The sequence below is a fragment of the Moschus berezovskii genome, chromosome 16 (assembly GCF_049115385.1).
Source record: "Moschus berezovskii isolate FMDL1 chromosome 16, NW_MosBer_1.0, whole genome shotgun sequence".
NCBI classification, from domain to species: Eukaryota; Metazoa; Chordata; class Mammalia; order Artiodactyla; family Moschidae; genus Moschus; species Moschus berezovskii.
In genome coordinates, this window is record NC_142475.1 from 37,299,332 (window position 1) to 37,322,947 (window position 23,616).

The window sequence follows — 23,616 nt, forward strand, 5'->3', positions numbered from 1 at the left end:
CTTCCTGTACCTTCCCGCGGGGTAGCTGGGCGTCTCGCTCCCACCCGGCCCCGCCCGGCTCACCGCCTCCACGCCCCTCCTCGTCCCGCCCCCGCTCCTCGTCCCGCCCCCCCGTGACGTGCCGCAGCCAGCCGGGCTCATGCGCAGTGGCACCCGCGCCCCGCACGGCTGCACCGCCTCGGAGCCTGTCATTCTCCGCGGCGCGGCTGCGAGTGCAAACTGCGGTGCCTGCTCGCCGGCTCGCTTCCCGCCGCGCACGCGATGTGACCGATCGCTTGGGAGCGGGCTGGCGGCCTTCCCGGCGGCAGCGCCTCGGCTTTTCCCCCGCCGCCTTTCTTGTAGAGCCGCGATTCCCTCGGATCCGGAGACACGCACCAGGGGCTCGGAGCGCTGCACTCCCGGGCGGGCGGTTGCTGCAGCGCTCGGGACCACGCGGACCCGTGTAGCTTTCGTTGTCGCCGCCGCCGCCGCCAGGCGGTGCGCCCCGGCGAGTGCCGGGCTCCGGGCACCGCGGAGCCGAGGCGGCTGGTGCAGAACGGCAGCGCCTCGCCCCGCACCCGCCGCCGCCGCCGCAGCCGCCGGGGCAGTGCGGGGCCAGCGGGGCTCTGCGCAGCCGGAGCGCGGTCCCCCTTGAAGGCTCCCTGTCGCCTGCATCCCAGTAAGTTGACTGTAGTTTTTAAAGTTGGAGGGTGGCGCCGCGGGAAGGGGAGGTTCGTTTTTATTATCTTCACGTCGTGGGAAGCACCTTTTGTTAGCGGGGCTCCAGCTTGGGGAGTTGAGAAAGCGAAGCCGCGGACGGGGTACGCGGGGAGAGGCAGCCGGCCCTGGCGGGCTGGCTGCAGTCTCTGCTGAACGTGCCAGTTGGAAATGTGCTGTGAGAGGACAGGTGCTCCTAGGGCATTTCGCCTGCTGCTGATTGCTCATTCCGAGCTCCTTGACTCTGTGTGTGTGTGTGTGTGCGCGCGCGCACACACACAGGAGGTAGGGGGGTCTTGTCACCTCCGTCCCAGGTCCTCAGGGGAGTGACTCCAGTAATATTCCTGGATGCTCTAGGTCTTCAGGGATGGAGGCTAAATCATTCCTTCTCCAGCCTCCAGGCTTCCCGCGCATCCCACTTTCCTTCCCTCTAGGCAGAAGTTCCCAACGTTTCCCTAATTAGAGTCCAATCCTTTAGGGGAAAACAACTTAATATGTCAATCTACAGTTTTGTACTATAAGGCAAAATGAGAAATCTGCTCAGTGTTATGTGATTCCATTTATGTGAAGAATGTGAGCAAATCTCAAAGCAGTCGTGTTCAGATGATGACACGGGTTTCACCCTGACTGTCCTGCACCTCTTATGTAAGCCTCCCGGCCGGATAAGTGTGTCTCTCTGCAGTGGCTGCAGCTGTGGTTCTCTGTTCCATTTGTTTAAGGTCCAGCTTGAACGTATTTAATGAAAATGCTGACATGATATAGCGCCCTGCAGTCTGAAACAGAGTGCACTCTTCAGATTGGAGTGTCTTCTTCTAATAGGGTGCATGCGAGGAAAAACCCAGTATATTTTTCAAGGCAGCTCCAGGAATTAGACACATAAATCATGTTTTAAAATAGCATGCATTGTGCAGGGAGCTTGCAGAGGACCCCTTTGAACACATCCCCTTTGTTTTAGAAAAAGTGGAAATTGTTCATGCCAGACAATTGTTGAGTCTGAAAGTTAAGTGTACTGTTAGGCTTAATTATCTTAATAAACAAAGCATGATTTATAGGTAGCTGCCCTGTCCTACTTTGAAGGATAGAATTCCAGAATTCTTTAACCTTTCTCTCTCATCTGTTCCCCCAGAGATTCCTCTTAAACGGAGAAATAGATTATCATCATTTAATATTTGAGTTGATTAAATTTGTAAAAGGATAGTTTGAAATACTATACAGTACTGCTATGACTGTGAAGACATGAATATTAGAGATAAGGAGAACATTCAGATTTTTTTTGGTATGGAAGTCATTAGTGTAATAAAACAGCATTCAGACTGCCCTAATATATCTTCTTTTGATTTGGACTTGTATTGCAAAACTCAGGATTGTGGTTTAATGTGAGATTGATTTAGGTGCTCCTTAGAAAAAGAAGCACATTTATTTATAGTATTTTGGCACATGGAACAAGATGAACTAGTTATAGGCATCTCATTTAAAAAGCATCTCATTTAAAATCATAGTATTTTAAGGAATTCTAAGAAAATATACAAAATGTTATTTCAGAAGTTGATAAGTTATTCAACACATTGTAGTTGGTGGGAGCATCCATTGCTTATCTCAAGATATATATCCAAGTATAGAAGCTCAAACAGGTTGACCCCCATATACACTGTCACATCAAGGTTAGGACAGACTAGGGAGACTTGCTGCTAACTCAGGTACCATCTGTTTGAGCCTGGGCATGTTACCTGAACTCTGTGCCTCAGTGTGTTTGTTTGTAAGATGGGGATTACTGTACCTGCCTCCCTGGATCGTGATGATGATTAAATGAGTTCATAGATATAAAGCTGTTAAACCAGTGTCCAACTTATTAAACTGGGTAAAATTATCATCGTTACTAAAGGAAGTGCTTCTGTGGATACTCTTGACATTGAATGATTGAACAACTGCAGACAGAGGTTAACAGAAGCTGTTTGCATGTATCATAGGATACAGGGTATAAGCATTTATTGAACACCTCCTGGTAATGTAGACACCAGCTGGTATTTGACCAATCGTCTCTTTCAATTCCTTTTCAAGTTGGTGGCTTCATCTCCACTTTGGAGAAGAGGAAACTGGAACTCAGCAAGATCAAATCGTAGAAATCGCATTTGGGCTTTTAACCCCTGTCTGTCTCTTTCAAACCCTATCCTTTTTGGCCCTGCTGCCTCAACTTCCAGAGTGCTTTTTTCTTCTCTTCTCCTGGAATCCTCATAATAACATAATAAAATAGGTGCGTTCTTATCTTTCACTTACAGATGAGGACATTTACATTTAGCTGTAAAGTATGCAGAGTGCTTAACTCACAGCATAGTTCTCCATGACTGGGAGCTGTTATTATTCTCATAATTATTGTTAAAAGGCTTGTCTACCTTAGCACATGATAGAGATACCAGCAGGTGAAATGGGTTTTATCCTTTGGTTTGAAGTGGATTCCTTTGCTTTTTCCTTTCCTGCTCATATATTCAGAGAATTCAGAAAAAGAGAGTGATGTGTTACAATTCCTGGGTTCCTGCTGGAGGCCGCCCCTCCCGGGTTTGTTTGCTGCCTGCAGATGAAGCTGTGGGATGCACACAGCCTAGTGACCCACCACAAGCAGGTCATTCATCTGCAATCGGCGTCGTCTGTGAGCATGAGTTCAGTCCTAGCTGGAGAGTACCCCTGGGGCAGAGAGAGAGAGAGAGTGTACACTTTGCTGCATATTGTACTGTTTGTTCAGAAATGGCAATAATTTATATTTCATGTTAAATAAGCATGCTTCCTCTGGGCCTTAGTACAGTGTGGTCAGAAGCAGTTTCAGGGGTCATGTGTGAGCTGTCCAGTCTGCCTTCCATATCCGTAGGTTCCACATCTGTAGATTCAACTGACCGAGGGTTGAAAATATATTTTTAAAATTCCAGAAAGTTCCAAGAGGCAAAACCTGAACTTACTTTGCTCCAGCAGCTATTTATATAGCATTTACATATTTAATGTTAACGTGGCATTTACATTGTATTAGGTGTTATAAGAGATCTAGAGATGAAGTGTGTGAGAGAATGTACTTTAAGGTTATATGCAGATATAATACTATTTTATATAAAGAACTTGAGCATCCACTGATTTTGGTATCCTCAGGGGTTCTAGAGCCAGTTGCCCATGGACTGGTGGACTACACTTCGTTAAAACTCTGGTCCACAGCCTGTTGAGCATCTTACTTGACTTCTAAAAGTTGAGAATGATTGAAAAGTTACTTTTTTTTCCTGTGGCTTCCTTAGAGTATCATCCAGATCTACATAGTATTTTGGCCCTTGGTAAATATTAACTCATTTTCTAGATATTAAAATGTAATTGCTATCAAGGGCACATAGGCCACAGGCAGCTTACAGCCTGATTTAATATTTAATTAAACCTGGTATCCTGCCACTGAAAGGTGCTTCAAGACAGATATTCTGCCTTGGCTTTTTTAAATAAAAAACTTCTCTGTACAGCATGGTGATTAAGGTTAATAATACTGTATTGCCTATTTGAAAGTTGCTAAGAGAGTAGATTTTAAAAGTTCTCATATGAGATTATTTTTAACGATGTGTGGTGATGGTTGTTAACTAGACTCATCTCAACCATTTTGCAATATATACAAATGTTGATTCATTATGTCATACACCTGAAATTAATATGATTTTGCATGTTAATTATATCTCAATTAAAAAATTTAAAAGTCTGTGGATGCAAGGTTCCAGAAGAGTGTCAGGAAGGGTCCTTGCCATCAGCTGAGTCTTTCCACATCTCTCTGAAATATCTTCTACTTCTGTTTTAGCCCTCCTGCCGGAGCACAAATATTCCCTTTACTCTTTCAAGTGTTTTTACATTTCAAATGTTTCTCTGCTCTGGGTGATTCGATAGTAAAAGTCTTCCTCAGTCACTTCTGTGACTCAAGTTGGGGCCAGAAGTTACTTTCAACTAGTTCTTTAGAATTTGCATCGTGTTATTTCTTGTCCGTGTTAACTGTTTGTCGGCTTGTCTGTGACCACCTCTGTTTCCAGATAACTTTCTTCCAACATCCAGCTGTCAGCAGATATAAGTACCAGAAATGCGGGCTAATCATGGTATGAATAAAATGAATGAAGACCGTTTACTCGTCCCAGTCATCTCTCCTGTTTTGAATTATCTTCCCTGTAGGTTTGGGGAGTTGGGGGCTGATTGTATTTCTAAAGCTCTTGCCTCAGACATCTGGGAGAAACACGTGGAAGGTGATACCAGTCCTCCAAACAAATAGTGCATGTTCAGCAGGGTAGAGACAGCCCCTCAAGGCTGGGATGCTGCTGAATTTGAGGGTGAGGGTGATTGTGGGGACAGACAGCTCCATGATTTGTCTGCCGCATCCTTACTGGATGGAACGAATAGCTAATACAGAATCCTTCATGTGTGCTGGCTGCCATGCTAGGAGCTACATACCCGATTTACTTGAATCCCCACAGTGACCTTATGTGGTTACTTTGTTATCATTTTTTGCACAAGCAGAAGGATCAGAGCACTTGTCCAAGAGCACATTAGTGAGTTTCGGACCCAGGAGTGGAGCCCGGGAGCCTATGAGGCCTAGTGTTCTACTGCATAATTTGGGAGCCTTCATTATCGGCCAGCTTTGTTGCTTAGATGTCTTGTGCTTCTCAAAATAATCCTATTCAGTCTCACTCCATCCCCACAGTGACCCTGGGATAGAACTGAAGGGATGGTTGAAGGTCTGTGCCCACAGTCTTCTAGATCTTTGTGGAGGAAGAGTTTAAAGCTTGGTTCATCCAATGTTCTCAGAAAAGAAACCCACATGTTAGCATTGTGAAATAGGAAGCATATGGCCATCCATTGATAACGGGACTCAGTGAAGAAGTTTGCAAACTTTATCTGTGTTTGATGTCACGTAGTTGCATCATTCTCATCCAAGAAAGAACAACCTGAGATTTTTTCAGGTGATTTCTAAAAATGTAAATCAAAAATTGATTTAATCAGCAGTGAACATTACTGTAGTAATGTCATGCATCACAGTGAGACTATGGTTTTTAAGTAAATGAACATGTGTGTCTCACAAGTAAGGTGCAAGCATGTTGTCTCAGAAAATGAACATTGTTTCACATCTGGGTCTGCATCCTAGTCTGTCTAACTGCACTCAGAGTGCAGAGGGAAAGGGCAGAATTTAAAACAAATGTCTAATATTTTCAAAACCCTTTACTGTGAATGGCACCTCCTCTATTTTCTCATGATTTCACACTGGAGCCAATATTTGTTGCAGAGTCTCTGTAATTTGCAGTGACCCTTTTGTAAGGAGCATTTTTTCCCCAAATAAAATGATTTTTAAAATCCATTAAAAAGTTCTTCATATCCCTTGGGTTTTGAGTTATTGTATTTGTTGTTGTCATTGTTATAATATTTGGTATGTTAATGTCTAACCTACTCCCCCTTCTTGGTTTTATAGGACTGTATAATTTTCAAGTCTATGAGTGATTAAAAACTTAAGAAAAATTCAATTTTCTAAGTGTGGGTTTTATGGTAGAGGACAGGGAAACGGCCTGATTGGGGTGCGTGCGTGCTAAACCACAGAGCACTTGAAACCTTATGAACCTCATGGAGTAGGCAAGTTTGTTTGTTTGTTTAAGTGTTGTATTGGATCAACAGTAGCTTTGTACTTTGTTTTAATTTAATAGGACCCAGTCCCTGCATCTTGTGTTCTGGTGTTCATTTGTAAGTGATCAACAAGTTGATTTTCTAAAAGGACCAAAAGCTGTGACAAGTCCACACTGCTACATCTATCGCTTTAGTCTTCAGGGAGCTCCAGGGTTGCGTATGGAAGCTCTCCTGTGAGTTTGTTCCCTAAGGAATAAAGGACGTTCAGATGGGTTGTTGAGGTATTTGTGACCCAGTTATAGCTGTTAATGTTGCTTCCACTCACTCTGGCCTTTCACCCTGACCCGTACTCATTTTTCCATCACCCCTGTGCGGTTGAACTTGCTGAAGCATTTGGGAGACTTTAACGTTGAAGGCAATGGCAAGCCACTCCAGTACTCTTGCCTAGAAAATCCCATGGATGGAGGAGCCTGGTAGGCTGCAGTCCATGGGGTCGCTGAGGGTCGGACACGACTGAGCGACTTCACTTTCACTTTTCACTTATACACATTGGAGAAGGAAACGGCAACCCACTCCGGTGTTCTTGCCTGGAGAATCCCAGGGACGGGGGAGCCTGGTGGGCTTCCGTCTATGGGGTCACAGAGTCGGACACGACTGAAGTGACTTAGCAGCAGCAGCAATGTTGAAGCAGTGTGTGTTATAGATCATAGGCAATAAAACCACACAAGACAAAAAAAAAAAGTAAAAGACCCGTCTATAACATGGCCACACAGGGGAACACCGTGACCTCCGTATTCAACACTTGGGAATTGCAGCCAGAGTGGCCTTATGATATTTTCCGTGACCCCTTCTAGAAAGAGCTGTGAGCCTCTCATTCACACATAATCAGCCACTAGCAGCTTGGCAGTGTTTGAGTCAAACTTAATTGGACTGGTTTTTACTCATTTATGCTTTCACCAGATATATATCGATATACAAGGCATGGTGTTAGATAGTGAAACCTCAGACATAAGAGGATTCCTTTCACATCTCTCAAAACTCTCAGTTTTGGGAGGGGAAATGATGCTTAACTCCAGTTTTAACCAGTGCATAAAAGATGCTGGGCACTATTAGGGGTACCTGACTCCAAAGAGATGACTTACCCCTAGGGAACAGGGCAGGTCTGAGTCTGAAAGAGTGAGTTGGAAGGGACCAGGCAGCTGAGGATAAGAGTGGGATGGCAAAAATCTTTCTGAGCAGAGAGACCAGGGAGAATGGCACAGTGAAGGCGCCGAAGAGTGTGGTGTGTCTGTGAGACAGCTGGTTTTTCCCTGTTGCACGTGAGGGGCAGTAGGTGGGGTGGAAATGGAGAGTGGAGGCTGGAGCCACTTTGGAAAGGGTCTTGTAGGGTGTATTTGATCCAGATGAATTTGAGCATTTCAGGCCATTCTTTTGTAAGGATCAATCTGGTGTATTGTAGAGAATGGATGGGATGTGAGGATGGTTGTGTGGAAAAGAGCAGTTGTGTGCAAAAGCTGTTGAATCCTAGTGTGGATTTAAGGTCTGAACTTAGACTCATGGGGAGGTGGGGGAGGGACAGAGAAGGAGAAGATAAGCAGGAAGGGGGGTGACTTTAGGGATGACTCCCAGAGCTCTGGCTTGGGTGATTGAAAGGACAGAGTTGTTCTTGATAGTGAATATAAAAGTCTTGATAGTGAATACAAAGGATGATGTGGTTTGTAGGGGGGGATAATGCATTCAGGTGTGGATTTGTGTAATGATACAGGGGACCAGGGCAACATCCGGGGCTTGAGATTCTATTGACAGTTGCACAGGCCTGTGGTTCTAGAATTTAAGACAGAGGCTGAGCTGGAGATACACGTTTTCAAATCTTCTGTGTATCTGGAGTTGTTGTTGAGGTTGTAATCTGACTGAGAAGGTGCATTGTTGTCATTGTTCAGTTACTCAGTCGTATCTGACTCTTTGTGACCCCATGGACTGCAGCACGCCAAGCTTCCCTGTCCTTCAGTATCTCCCGGAGCTTGCTCAAACTCATGTCCATTGAGTCAGTGATGCCATCCAACCATCTCATCCTCCGTTGTTCCCTTCTCCTCCTGCCTTCAATCTTTCCCAGCATCAGGGTCTTTTCTAATGAGTCAGCTCTTCACATCAGGTGGCCAAAGTATTGGAGCTTCAGCTTCAGCATCAGTCCTTCCAATGAATATTTAGGATTGATTTCCTTTAGGATTGACTGGCTTGATCTACTTGCAGTCCAAGGGACTCTCAAGAGTCTTCTCCAACACCACAGTTCAGAAGCATCAATTCTTCGGAGTTCAGCCTTCTTTATGGTCCAGCTCTCACATCCATACATGACTATTTTAAAAACCGTAGCTTTGATTAGACGGACCTTTGTCAGCAAAGTAATGTCTCTGCTTTTTCATATGCTATCTAGGTTTGGCATAGCTTTTCCTAGGAGCCTGAAGGCCAGGGTGGCAGGCAGAGGGAAAGGAGATGGGGGAATAGTAAGATGAAGTGAGGGAAGTTATTGACAAGTGCTTGGACACAAAGTGGTAGAAAGCCAGAGGCAAAGCAGAATGAGGTGCTTAATGGAATGGGAGCCAAGTGACAAAAGGAGTAAAATACAAAGAAAAGACAGAGAGCAGAGGAACAGTCTGACTGTTAACGTGCTTGTAACTACACACAGGGCAGTGACTATGTCTCATATAGCTTTCAAGGCTTGTGAAGAAGTATTAAGAACCTACTGTGTGGAAAAGGGACGAGGGGTAGGGTAAAGGAAAGAAATAAGAAATAAAATCATGAATAAAGCACGATCCTCGATCTCAAGCTGCTTATAGCATAGAATTGTCATTTCTTGTTTTCCCTTTTCATTCATTTTTCTCCTTCGTTGACAGCAGGACATGGGCACTTGGGAAAGTGGGAAGAATGAAAGAATTACTTTTCCTGGCACATAAAATTCTTGGTTCTCATAATAGGCACGTCTCGTTGTGCCCATGAATGAGCACGCCAAAAGGGACAGTGATGATGACCCATTGTTTGGTGGTTTACAAAAATAAGCTTTTCTCATGGCCACAGCATCTTTGGAGGGTTGGACCTTTGAACCAATCTTGTTAGAGTTATTAATGAGCCTTTTGGCTCACTGGATTATTTGAGATATATTAGGTACAGTTTCCTGTAATTTTCACTTGCCTTATAAGAAACAGGCAACATTAAGTCATAGACAAGCTGGAGTACTGGGGGGACGATGAAAATAATTACCATGTGTTTTAGTTAATATCATGCATATCAGTCCTTGCTCCTTTCATTTTGACCTAAAGGTGGAATTATTCCCATTGCAGAGATGAGAGAACTGAGGTGACTGTGTGGAGATAACATAGCTAGTAAATGGTAGAGCTCCTAGGACCCCAAATAAGGCATTCTGACTTCAAATTCTGGCTTGCCTCTCCATTATGTTGCCTGTGTCTTCATGACTAGCTACTAAAGAAAAATTAGGGGGTAGCTACTTAAAAAAACTTTAAGAGTTTTGTTTTTTATTAGTCTGCTCAAAGCACCAATAGTGGAAGCTATATTGACTGCAGTCTTTATATTTGATGGACCCCAGATTCTTTATGCAAATGTATGCAATTAAGTCCAACTGGGGGAAAGCTTTTTTTAGAGACAAACATCTTTTTCTTTCATTATCTTAAAAAGCTTTTAAAAAGTATCTAAGTTTAAAAAGAAAAGCATTCAACATTTTAAACTGTAAAATTGTAGTTAAACTTGCTGTCTGGTATAATGGAAACTTGTTTTTCAGTTGTTACAGCAGCCTTTGTAGGTGAGAAGTGTTTTGTGTGTGTGTGTGTGATATAATTCAGTCAAATTAAGTTTAAACTATTGGTTTTCCTTTTATAATATCATTCCTGAATTCTCCAAATACATTAAGTGATGTAGCTTGCTTTATCTTGCCAAAGCAGCTATCATGTTCCCCTTTTAATGACAAAGCATTAAAGCATTTGTCTTTTTCTAAAGCAGTGTAAAATTATGCAGGATAAATCGAAAGGGCTTATTTTAGTTTTACAACTTGTATTTTAGCTTCAGATATTCTGAAATTTACCTAATTTTGATACTGTTAAGGCAGATATTAACTATTAGTACATAGAAATGTTTAGAATCATGAAATGTTCATGGAATCTTACAGCTGTTTGAAAAGTTTATGATGCTACATTTATTTCATAAAAAATATCTGTGGGCCTTGCTAAATAGCAATTTTCAGATGAAAGCAATTTCTGGCAAGTAGCAAAATGCTTCTACCAGTGCTTATCTTTAAATCTCAATTTCAAGCTTCATGGTGCCAATTTTACGTTTTAGCTTTAGTGGAAAAAAATTGAATCCAAAAGGGCTTATGCATTTGTGGCATTTGGTGGGTTGATCTTTTATTATTAGTGCTGATTTTTTAAAATCACCATACACTTAAATTTTTTTAAAGTTTTATAAAAATGTTAGGCAACTTTATTAGTTCTAGTAATTATCATTACACATGGTGTATTATAGTAGCCTTAGTCTACTGCAGTTGAGAAATTACTATATAGGCATATGAGAATTTAAATAACAATATCAAATAATATTGTATTTTATGTGTGATTTTAGTGCATTTTATAATAATATGTGAGGAAACTCAAATGAGGTAAGATGAAACTTAGTTTGGCCGTTTCATGCCTCATGTGTCCCAGTTTCATCCAAATGCAAATATGATAATCCAGGGTCAGAGGTGATTTGACAATACTGTGTTTATTACTCACCACTGAGATGAGTAATTAAGCTGTATTCCCACTAATCTTTCCATAAGTATGTATTTTAATATCATGTACTAGGAGTTTTCATTTTCTAAAAAGAGTAATTAAACTTTGCTTACCTCGTTTTTCTTCCTGTTGAATTTTATGCCGACATATTTTTTTGTTAGTCTACTTGACACGATAGAACATGTCTAAATTAGTAGTTAATTTGAATGCCATAGTTATGTATACAGTCACAGCTTGTTTGAATAGAGGGCTTTTTGCATATTGTGTATGCTCTTTCTCTTAGCAGATTGAGGAATTATATGCTTAATGTTTCAGAATCCTAAACCTACTTATGTTTGCCAATAGACATGAAGAGATATAAATATTTTTACAAACATAATCTTAAAAGATATGCTTCCTTTTCAGATATTAGGAATTGACAGTTAAACTGTATGCTATAACCTTTTCTCATATGCGATAGACTGATAAATCCAGAAGTGGCTGAAACCAACGATGTCATTTGTAGGGCCTAAATTGTTAGTGTTGAGATTAGGAGTGTATTTCTCTGTTTTCCTAAATAAAAAATAATGATCCTTTGCAGTAAAGTATTATGAACCTTGATAACGAAACACAGTCAAGTAATCGAAGATAATTTTTTCTTTGCTGTGCTATATTATAGTCATTTTGCCCAAAATATACATCTTAAGCTTCTAACATCAGCGTGAAATACCCAATATCTCCAAGGTAAGAGTCGAAACTGAAATGTTTGGGACTCATTTAAAGCATACAGTATGGATAACAGCTTTTCAGATTTTATGCCAGGGTGTATGGAAGAGGATTGCTAAACACTGTGGTGGTTGAGAAAAAGCAAAATGCCAGAGGATCAGACTTGCACTTAATGGTTTTTGCCACCACAGTTCTTAACCTTTCCAACTGGTTGAGTGGTTTACTAATAGCAGCTGGTCAGGACCTGCATTATTGTAGATCTTTTCTTTTAATAAATATTCAATAGCATTTTCAAAATTGTTCCCCTAACTACAGTTTATAATAAACAGCCCAGTGCTGGCAAAGAGCATGCTGCTTTTATACTGTTTTACAGCCATAGGCCATTTGACATTTGGACCCTTCTCATATGGATTTTTCCAGCTCAACATATCCTGAAAACTGTCAGCCTTGGATCAGAACAAGCCTTTTGCATCTTCACAGTTACAAGGAAATTAAAAAGAACTTCTTTTCTTCTCCCCATAAAATGCCAAGTCCCGTGGTCAGAGAATCATCATTTACTAGTCATATGCGTTTTCTTTTTGATGTTCTCACTGGCTTTAGGAATAACATGAAAAGCACTGCTGAAACATGAACACAACAGTTTGATTTGATCTTCATTAAACTCTTTCTGTTTAAAGCTGTGATTCTCAAGGAAGGGTGACTTTGTCACCCAGAGGACATTTTGGTTGTCACAGCTGTTGGGCGAGGGTGGGGGTTGGGGGGGCAGGGAGGGGTGTGCTAGGGCTACTGCTGGCATCTAATAAACGAGTAGAAGCCAGGGATGCTATTATACATCCCACAGTGCACCAAACAGCCCTCCTCCACAGGGAAGAATTAACGGGGCCAATATGGCAACGGTGCTGTGGTTGGGAAACCCTGGTCTAGAAAGTAGGGAATGTCTTTCTAATTTGCTTTATATTGTTCAAGCAAATGGAAGTGTGTTCAGTGGTTCTGATGAAGAGATCCTTCCATTCTATAAACTCATATGTTGAACACCTGCTGCTGCTGCTGCTGCTGCTGCGTCACTTCAGTCGTGTCCGACTCTGTGTGACCCCATAGACGGAAGCCCACCAGGCTCCCCCGTCCCTGGGATTCTCCAGGCAAGAACACTGGAGTGGGTTGCCATTTCCTTCTCCAATGTGTGAAAGTGGAAAGTGAAAAGTGAAAGTGAAGTCGCTCAGTCGTGTCCGACCCTTAGCGACCCCACGGACTGCAGCTTACCAGGCTTCTCCATCCATGGGATTTTCTAGGCAATAGTACTGGAGTGGCTTGCCATTGCCTTCTCCGGAACACCTGCTAGGTCCTGCAAATGTGGGGAAGATCATGACATCGTTCTCAGGAGTTTCCGCCATCTTTGCAGGATGAGTGGTGAACAAAATACTATTGTTTGATGTGATGTACGGGCTACCGTCTGTGGGGTCACACAGAGTCGGACGTGACTGAAGTGACTTAGCAGCAGCAGCAGCAGCAGCATGCTGTAATTAGAGAGGCACACATGGCATGTTAAACTCGAAATAATTTCAGTTTCGTTTGCTAAATGTGGGGGAATATCTAGAAGAACTCATCTCTTCTGTCTAGATGTAAAATCAGTCATTTGGGGGCAAAATTTCTCCTTTTCCCTTAACGATCAGGAATGGATCTCATTTACTGCATCCTTCTTCCCCAGTGGAACTGGTGTGAATTTGAAACATCAGGAAGAAAGAAGAGGCGTTGACATAAACACTGTTACTTCCAACGTTTAGGATTAATTTTTCCGTATCTTCATTGAGGTATAATTTACATGACATAAAACTCTCGCGTTAAGTGTACAGTTCATAGATTTGTAGAAAACTGACAGAGTTATGGGATTTCCATCACAGTTTAGTTTAGGATTTTCCCATCACCCCGGAAAGATCCCTTGTGCACCTTTGTGTTCATTCTGGATTCTCACTGCCAGTCCCAGGCAAGAGTTAATCTTTATGTCTTTTTTCTCTTTTCTGTCTCACTTTCTGTCTCCATTTGCTAAAAGGCAAATCCATGGACATTTTATTTGGAATATTAATTTTTGACATTTATTAATGGTACTTTTGGTTGTACCAGGTCTCTGTTGCGGCATGCAGGCTTCAGTAGTTGTAGCACACAGGCTTAATTGCTCCGTGGCTCTTGGGATCTTCCTGGACCAGGGATCAAACCCATGTCCCCTGCACTGGCAGGTGGATTCCTATCCACTGCAGCTCCAGGGATGCCCTGGAATATTAATTTTTGCATAAAATTTTAAAAGAATTAAAAATTTTTAGAAAAATTAAAACATAGTTTGATAGCTTCTTTTTGAAAATCAGCATCATGTTTCCGTTTTTCATACTACCTGCATAGTGCACCTGCTGTGGCACAGACTGGGTATGCTCAGTGTCAGAACTCCCAGAGTGAAACAGTGAAACAGGTGACAGAGGAAAAGAGGAGCGCATGATTTTAAGGCAGCATATCTGAAATTGTACATGGTATGCCTGTTTCTTAACTTTGTCCCGTTTAGTTCCCTGTCAATGTGTCTACTAAAATAATATGGAAGAAATCATTGAAAAGCTGAGGTCCGGTAAACACCTGCATGATGTGGGAAAATAATACAAGGCTTCAATCTGGAGAACTCACCTGTCTGGGGAGTTGTATGCAGGTCAGCAGTTCTTTAGCCCAACACTCTGGGGCCAAATGTCTTTTAGAATCCATCCAGCTTTCAGAAAGGGAATGCAGTTTGCATCCTATAGGTTAGGTAATACTCCCGTGGCCTACGGGAGACACAGTCGTTTCTACAGCAAAGTAGATGAATATTCTCATTTAGTTGGACAGAAAAAGACTTGTCAGCTCAGGTCAGGGTTTGGAACAAAGTCATTTGGTAGCAAAATAACAAAGACACTCTGTTTTCACAAAATTTTGCATTTTAAAATTGTGGCTAAAGGTTTATGAACCTGTCCAGGATATTACATTCAAAAATAATTGTCCCATCCTCCTTCAGCCCCGCCCCCATCATATCCTCTGCCACATACATGCTTCATGCAGCTTAGCCATGGGTATACTTGTCTTTCTTTCACATCATTAACTTCCCATCAGACTTGACAAAATGCCAGATTAGCTGTTCAGTTTCAGTGGATGAGGGCCAGGTATGGATGTGTTATGGCCAGCCAGACCCACATTCTCTAATGTCTGGTTTCACCTCCCTGCTTTAGGCCTGGATTGTAGCCATGTTCATCTAGCCCAGCCCCGCCTCTACCAGGCCCAGGGCCCCAGATGATGAAGATAGCTTTTAAAGGTCAGAAAAGATGGCCTTGAAGAAAATCCAAAGGTAACAATGGTAGACATCATTGCAGTAGCCCTAGACTCATGCTTGGAAACCTTCACACCTGTCACAAAATCGTGGGCTGTGAGACTGAACAGCTAAAGGAAAAGAGAAAAGCCAAGCTAGGGAATCCACTGGAGTCAGTTCTCTTGAAGTGAAGATATTTAGAATTTAAGAAAGGAAGACATGAAGAAAATGACATAAGGGTCTTTACTGGGATCACAACTTAGAAGGAAGGTACCCATCAAAGCAAGATATTTCAGACTTGTTCCAGAATGCTTAAAATCCTGCATAATCATCTTATATGTTTGCCTAATGGCATTTAGCAAACCTTGTTAGTCTTTTAATCAAAATTTCACATCTGTTAATTTCCAGATTCCAGTGGTGAAATTGTAACTGAGATGGCAGTGGGTTTTAGCTGGCCTTCTCCTAGGGAGCTGTAGAATGAGCATTGAGTATTTTGATCAACATGTACATTTGCTTTTGTGCCATGAGCAAGCATGCCTACAGCAGTGTTACTTAGACAGAATTGTACTCTAGACTGTGGGATCCATTTATAAACAAGGGAACTCCATTTCTGCAAATGAGAAGAAAGTGTAGTGTTGCATTAGCATCAGAGAAAAAAACTGCACGTTTCTAGGGACATCCAAGAATTTTGCTTTTCTAAGGCTCAAGACATCATCAAAGCAAGTACTCAGTTCTTAAAGAGCAATGTGAGCCAAAGTTAGTGGGCACTTGCATACATGCTGTGATTTGCTGCCTTTCTTTTTATATATATATTTCTTAATTGCTTCAAGGGTGACACCAACATTTCTGTCTAAAGGGGAACCGTCCATGTGTACAGGTGTTGAGTCATCACCGTTTGGCAGTGGAAGTGCACGCCCCACCTTTTCTAGCGTAGACTTCTTTCTGGAGCATCTTAGTTGACACCTCCTTCTCCAGCTTCAGCCGACACTTTTCCTCACAGGTTTTACAACCTCTTCCCCAAGATTTGTTTTCTCTCTTATCTCCCAGCTTTAAATAGCTCCACTCGTCCTGTCTTGGTTAGCCAGGACCAGTTTTTCTTCTCGTGCCAAGCGTCTTCCTTCCTTGAGTTTTCAAACATTGCTGTTGTTACCACATTTCCTGTTGTCAAAGGGCTGACAGCGCACACGGGCCCCACCTTGTTACCGCTGCACCTTCTTCCTCATTTAAATATGCCCCCCACCTTCTTGTGCTGTGAGGATGCTGCCCCCTTCTGTTGGAGTGGACCCTCTGATCCCTCTTATGTGTCTCTCTCTCTCCAGCTGCTTTTAGAGCAGTGGTTCTCCACACTGGCTGCAAAAAGCATCGCCTGGGGAATTCGCCTGCACTGTGAGAGACCTGGTTGGATCACTGGGTTGGGAAGATCCCCTGGAGGAGGGCATGGCAACCCACTCCAATATTCTTGCCTGGAGAATCCCCATGGACAGAGGAGCCTGGCAGGCTACAGTCCATGGGGTCACAAAGAGTCGGACACGACTGAGTGACTAAGCACCTGGAGAGATTTAATACTTGGTGACGTCCAGAGCTCGCCTCTAGTAATTGTGATTACTGATTACCATACTGTGGTGGGGGGTAGTCCCAGGGGGAGGGTGCAGCTTTGCCAGGCTGGGTGCTTGAAAGCTCCCCCAAGTGATGTAGCCACCATTGAGAACCACCTATGTTGAGGGGGCAACACCTGTTTATTGTTATTGGTAACAAACCATCGAATCACTAGAAGGACCAGCAGGGAAGTTTGGTTGCCAAGGGGGAGGAGTTGGGGGGGAATGGAGTGAGAAGTTGGGGTGAGCAGTTATAGGCTTTTATATTTAGAATGGATGAACAACAAGGTCCTACTGTATAGCACAGGGAACAATGTTCAATATCCTGTGATAAATCATAATGAAAAAGAGTATTTAAAAAGGATGTGTGTGTGTGTGTGTACACATATATGTACATACTGGAGAAGGCAATGGCAACCCACTTCAGTATTCTTGCCTGGAGAATCCTATGGGCAGAGGAGCCTGGTGGGCTATAATCCATGGGGTCGCAAAGAGTCGGACACGACTGAAGCAACTTAGCATGCATACGTACATATATATATATGTGTGTGTGTGTGTGTAACTAAATCACTTTGATGTACAGTAAAAATTAAGAAATTAGCACAACGTTGTAAATCAACTATACTTTAGTTTAAAAAATACTGCTTTTAATAAAAGGACAGGAAGAGACTAAACAGTAGCAACATCCCCCGGTTTATGTTGAGTTTCAGCTCAGGGGTGTGGGTGTCTGTAAGGGGCAGCTGCACACACCCAGCTGATGTGGCCACTTCTCCCCCCTTGAAGCGTGTTCTCATTAGTAAATCCCTGGCGGCCCCATGGCCTCAGCAGGCCAGAAACCATTTCGGGCGAAGCCTGTGCTTATCTCCTCATGAGGCTGGCACCCAGGGGCCTGATTTTCCTTTCAGAACTTTCGCTTTCAGCCTTGCAGCCAACTGTTTTCCTTTTGCCTCTATGGAACTCTGTAAACCGAAGCTGGGCGCCCTCCTGCCTCATCTGCCGCTAGTTCACTTGCAACTCACTCCCCACAATGACACACGCAGGAGAACCAATTAAAGTTCCCAAGTGGAGACTTTCACTTTGCCTTTCCTTTACAAGAAAGATGGGCGGCAGGGTCTTTGCTGGAAAACTATTGTATAGAATGTATTTTTTCTGAATTAGTGGGAGAGGGGAAGCTAGTACTAAAATGGAACTGTCATCTATTCAGAGTTTGCTTTTATTCTTAATGCACCTATGGGTCTCGGAAATCTTTCCTTACACATTAATGAGTCCCGGAGTTGGACAGAAATGCATTCGAATAGGCTTCTTTATAAAGGCCTTTTTATACAGCCTCTTCTCTAGACGTGCTGTGGTCAGAATGCACGTCCATTTTCTGAGAGCAGCAGACAGGATCCTTTGGACGGGCTCCATTGTCCCACAGTGTCTAAAGGAGCTGAGAACAGTTATAACAGGAGTGGGCCTACCATACTCTCCAGACCCTACGGCTTCCCCTTGATATTTTGTTCCAAAGATGGTGATAATACTTTTATTTGTGTCGGTAAGTAGAAAATTGTAAGTGAGGTGATTTTGGCATTAATGATGCACAGCTAACTGTTTTAAGGGCATCTCGTGAAATTTTTGGAAAATTCGGTTGTGCACAGAAAGAAAAGAAAAGGAATATTTCACTTTATGAGCTACTGTAAAGATATAGGAATGACTTAAATTCCAGCTTTCTTTAATGGGATCAGTTTACAGAAATTGTATTTCTGTAACACTTTCCCCTGAGCACAGATATCGTGTAATTGAAACTTTCACCCACAGTTATTGTTTTGCATGGAAAAATGCACTGTTTCTGCCTCCTGCATACAGAGTGAGAGCCTTGCCAAGCCTGGCACTGCAGGCCAATGATTAGTTAACATGTTCATCCATTCCGTATGTGTTTATTGAGTTCTTTCTGTGTTCCACACACTGTGATGGAGCAACATACAAGCTCTACCTACTCTGACTTTCTCGCGGGAGGAGATAGTCACATAAACAAGAGAATATCAGCAGGTATTAGGTTCTAGGAAAGTAAAACGTGTTAATGTTACTGGGAGTGACTGGGCAGTTTGGGAGGGCGCCCCGGAGGAGGTGACATTTAGGCTGACATGTGACCATAACAGGCAAAGCTGACCAGAATTCAGAAACCAGCCTTGCCAGAGCAGACTCAGGCAGTCGGAGGAGGGCAGAGAGCAGCCTGACCAGGTTTGTATTTTAGGAAGATCACTTCAGAGCAGGACAAAAGGTGAACTTGAACCAGAACAGGGATTCTAGTGCCTCAGGCTGCAGTCCAGATCTGGAACCAGCGGACCTGCTGAGAGCAGAGCGGGCAGCCTGGTGACTTGATGCTAGACTGCTGATCTTGGGCTCTTCTTCTGCCCTCTGTCCTGACTCACAAGGCCTCGTGGCCTATTGACATCACCAGCCTTCATCCACTTGTTAAAATGCTTGTTCAGAGTGCTGACTTCCAGACCCCAACCTGGTCTAATGACAGAGAGTGGGACCCAAGACTTCATTAAGCCTCCGGTGTCTGATGCGTGGAGTCCATGGACCTGATTTTTGAGAAATACTATGTCTAAGGGCTCTGCTTACTTGACTATCCCATGTAATTCTTACAACAGCTCTGTAAAAGGAATGTTTGCTCCCTGGGTTACAGCTTGGGAAACAGACTCAATGTGATTAAGCCTCTGGCCCAGGGTCACACTGCTCATGCATGTTGTGACTGGCCAATCAGTCTGCCCTTATTTGTAACCAGTGCTGCCTGCGTGAAGATGGGAAGAACAGCTCTGCAAAATTTCAGAAATCTTTTGCGCTTTAATCCATCTCGTGAATGAACATGGTTCTTCTTGCAAATCCAGTATATCCCATCTTGGGATGGGATGTCCATTTCTGCTGGCTTTTCTGGAAGAAAAGTTTAATGTTCTTTCTTAAAGATAGAATTTTAAGTCCTGGAATTGGGAGGGGGGTGTATATTACAAAGGAGAGATTTGATCTTCATTGGTCTTTCTGGGTCTCTTTTTGCCTTTTTTTTCCATAAAAGAAGCCAAGAGGTTTAAGGAGTAGCATTTTTTTTTTTTTAATCACCATAAACCTAGAAACCCAACCATCATGCCTCACAGAAAATCATCATGCTTTCAGTTGCCATGGATCATTTATTTCTTAAGTGGCTCTTGAACCAAGAGTTGTGCAAATGATGTTGACGAGGTGGAGGAGGGTTGCTGTGCGGAAAGCACAATGATAATTAGAGATCTTGTGTAAAAGCTGGCTTTAAAACACTGACTTCGGTGACCCACCTGCCTCATTTGAGAGCGTGAGGGAGGTTCCAGCTTTATTTTCTTCTGGTGATGGGATACTGGATGTATTTATCTGGAGATTTAACTTCATAATAAAGTTTGGGTGGGCCTGACTGACTTTAGCCGGGAGAAATATCAATAACCTCAGATATGCAGATGACACTACCCTTATGGCAGAAAGTGAAGAGGAACTCAAAAGCCTCTTGATGAAAGTGAAAGAGGAGAGTGAAAAGGTTGGCTTGAAGCTCAACATTCAGAAAATAAAGATCATGGCATCTAGTCCCATCACTTCATGGGAAATAGATGGAAAAACAGTGGAAACAGTGTCAGACTTTATTTTTTTGGGCTCCAAAATCACTGCGGATGCTGATTGCAGCCATGAAATTAAAAGACGCTTGCTCCTTGGAAGGAAAGTTATGACTAACCTTGATAGTATATTAAAAAGCAGAGACATTATTTTGCCAACCAAGGTCCGTCTAGTCAAGGCAATGGTTTTTCCCATGGTCATGTATGGATGTGAGAGTTGGACTGTGAAGAAAGCTGATCGCCGAAGAATCGATGCTTTTGAACTGTGGTGTTGGAGAAGACTCTTGAGAGTCCCTTATACTGCAAGGAGATCCAACCAGTCCATTCTAAAGGAGATCAGTCCTGGATGTTCATTGGAGGGACTGATGCTGAAGCTGAAACTCCAATACTTTGGCCACCTCATGCGACGAGTTGACTCACTGGAAAAGACTCTGATGCTGGGAAAGGTTGGGGGCAGGAGGAGAAGGGGACAACGGAGAATGAGATGGCTGGATGGCATCACCGACTCTGTGGACATGAGTTTGAGTGAACTCCGGGAGTTGGTGATGGACAGGGAGGTCTGGCGTGCTGTAATTCATGGGGTCGCGGAGAGTCGGACATGACTGAGTGACTGAACTGAGCTGAACTGAACTGAACTGACTGACTTTAGGGACTTAGCATGCATGCTTGTATTGGAAAAGGAAATGGCAGCCCACTCCACTGTTCTTGCCTGGAGAATCACAGGAGGAGCCTGGTGGGCTGCCGTCTGTGGGGTTGCACAGGGTCGGACACAACTGAAGTGACTTAGCAGCAGCAGACTTTGGGGAAGGAAGGCACCCTGTTGTGTGTTAGGGCTCCCATAACAGAGTACCACAGACTGGATGGCTTGAACAACAGAAATGTATATCCTCACAGCTCTTGATGCTGGAAGTCCAAGACCAGTGTGCCAGTAGAGCTGGTTTCCTCTGAGGAGTCTTCTGGGCTTACACATGGCAGTCCTCTCCCTGCCTCTTCATGTCGTTGTCCCTCTGGCACATGGATCCCTGATATCTGTGTGTCCTCTCCTCTTCATATAAGGACACTCTTCAGATTAGATTAGGCCCCACTCTAGTGTCCTGATTGTTAACCTAATTGCCTCTTCAAAGGCTGTATAACTCCAAATACAGTCATGCTCTGGGCCACTGGGAGTTAGGACTTTTGGGGAAATATCACTCAGCTCATAGCACACCCTTGCCCCTGGGCAATATGTAGAGATGAAGAGCATAAACAAAGCAAGAAAAAATTCTCCCAGAGCAGGGTGCCCACCCTCCCACAGTGCGCTGCCACATCCCCTCACCCTGCACTGCCACGCCCCCCCCACCCTGCGCTGCCACGCCCCCTCTGTTGGGGGCTGCACTCAGGCAGGCCACAGGGAGGACCAGCATCCTCTAGGCTGTTGGCCTCCACCCATGCTGTACCCCAGTTGTGAATGGCCTGCCTCAGGCATGAACCCAGTTTGAATGTGCTTCCAGAAAGAGGAAGGGGCTCTGTCTCCCTTGAAGCCTGACTGTTGGGTCCTGCAGAATTGCCAGGGAAAAGGCTGGCCCTTCCAGACCCCAGCATGATAGTCACAGGTTTTCCCAGTGTGGCACTTTGTTGCTTATTGTTGGGAGTCAGCCTCATTTCCATCATTAGTGCTGGGAGGTGGGCTTAGGGCCACCTCTGGAGGTCTGACATACAAGACAAGCAATTGCATTGTGAAAGCAAAATGTCCTCCAAACCCCCACCTGCCAGCTTGTGTCTGTAAGCAAAAGAGGAACTTCAGCCACAGTCTTGAAGTGAGAAGGAAAGCAAAGGTTTGACTGCCATTTAAAGAACATCGATTTGTGAAGCAGGAAGAGACTTTGGCTTTTTAATTGCAGTGAACGCATTTTGTGTTGATTATGTAGAGTGACTATAAAGTCTGGAAATAGACATATATGTCCTAGAACATATTGTGTGTTGTAAAGTAATATAGTAATATTACTTCCCAGGTGACTGTGGTAAAGAATCTGCCTGCCACTGCAGAAGATGCAGGGTCAATCCCTGGCTTGGAAAGAGCCCCTGGAGGAGGAAATGGTAACCCACTCCAGTATTATTGCTGGAAAATTCCATGAACAGAGGAGCCAGGTGGGCTACAAAGAGTTGGACATGACTGAGCGTACATGCACACAAAGTAATATTAACATACCACGTTATGTGTATTCACCAATTTTTAGACGTTATGACCACCTTTATGTTAAAATTAATTATGCTAGGTTATTACCCCAAATGCTAGCTACACCCTTGATTCCTGGCTCTGCCACTGAAGGTAAGATGACTTACCTGAGCAGGCTTAGGTCAGATACATAGTCCTGTTTTTGTGCAGCTAGTTTTGATGGTGCCAAAAAGATTGTATATTATTAGGAAATGGCAACCCACTCCAGTGTTCTTGCCTGGAGAATCCCAGGGACGGGGGGAGCCTGGTGGGCTTCCATCTATGGGGTCACACAGAGTCGGACACGACTGAAGTGACTTAGCAGCAGCAGCGTATTATTTTCTTCATTTTATAGGTTTTTTTTGTTCAGTATATATCTTGGAGGCTTCATTCATTAAACATTAGTTGAAAACCAAGTATTTTTCAAGCACTTTAATATGTATCATTAAGGCCTCACAATTCCCACTTTGTAGGAGAGGAGATCTAGTTGAAGTGGTAGCATGACTTACCTGTGTCATGAATTGAAGAGATCTGTGCTTAGTCACTCAGTCATGTCTGACTCTTTTCGATCCCATGAACTGTATCCCACACGGCTCCTCTGGTCCATGGGATTTTTCAGGCAAGAATACCAGAGTGGATTGCCATTTCCTCCTCCAGGGGATCTTCCTGACTCAGGGATCGAGCCAGGGTCTTCTGCATTGGCAGGTGAATTCTTTACCACTGAGCCACCTCGGAAGCTCTCTCTTGGATTTAAGGGAGATCTGATGAAAGTTGTGCTCTATGCTTTACTCCCTCTGTTTTCCTGTGATTTCTCTATTAGAGCTCAACAAGAAATTGACACTATTTTTGAGATCATTTAGGGATTAAAGAATGAATTGTTGGGTCAGATCACACATCCCTCTAATTTAGGTAAAATGGTATACAATACCATTGACTTATAAATAATTTTCTTTGTTGTTTCTTCTGTATTATCTTGGCAAACACATGCTGCTAAATGGTGAACTTAATTTACAAAGCAGTTATCAGATCAGTTTACTGACAATGGATAAAAGTTTGGACCAAGCTAATATTGTTGAATGTCTGGAGATACATCAACATTTGATGATGAACTGAT

At 43.4% G+C, this 23,616-nt stretch overlaps 1 protein-coding gene across 1 annotated transcript in view; it reads left to right on the plus strand.

Annotated features, from left to right (window-relative positions):
- Window positions 1–591: 591 nt before the first annotated feature.
- PAG1 (phosphoprotein membrane anchor with glycosphingolipid microdomains 1) overlaps window positions 592–23,616 on the plus strand; it is a 159,860-nt gene continuing 136,835 nt past the window's right edge. Inside the window, exon 1 of the mRNA XM_055431703.2 lies at window positions 592–658. The gene's annotated coding sequence lies outside the window, so the exon portion shown is untranslated. The remainder of the gene's footprint in view (window positions 659–23,616) is intronic.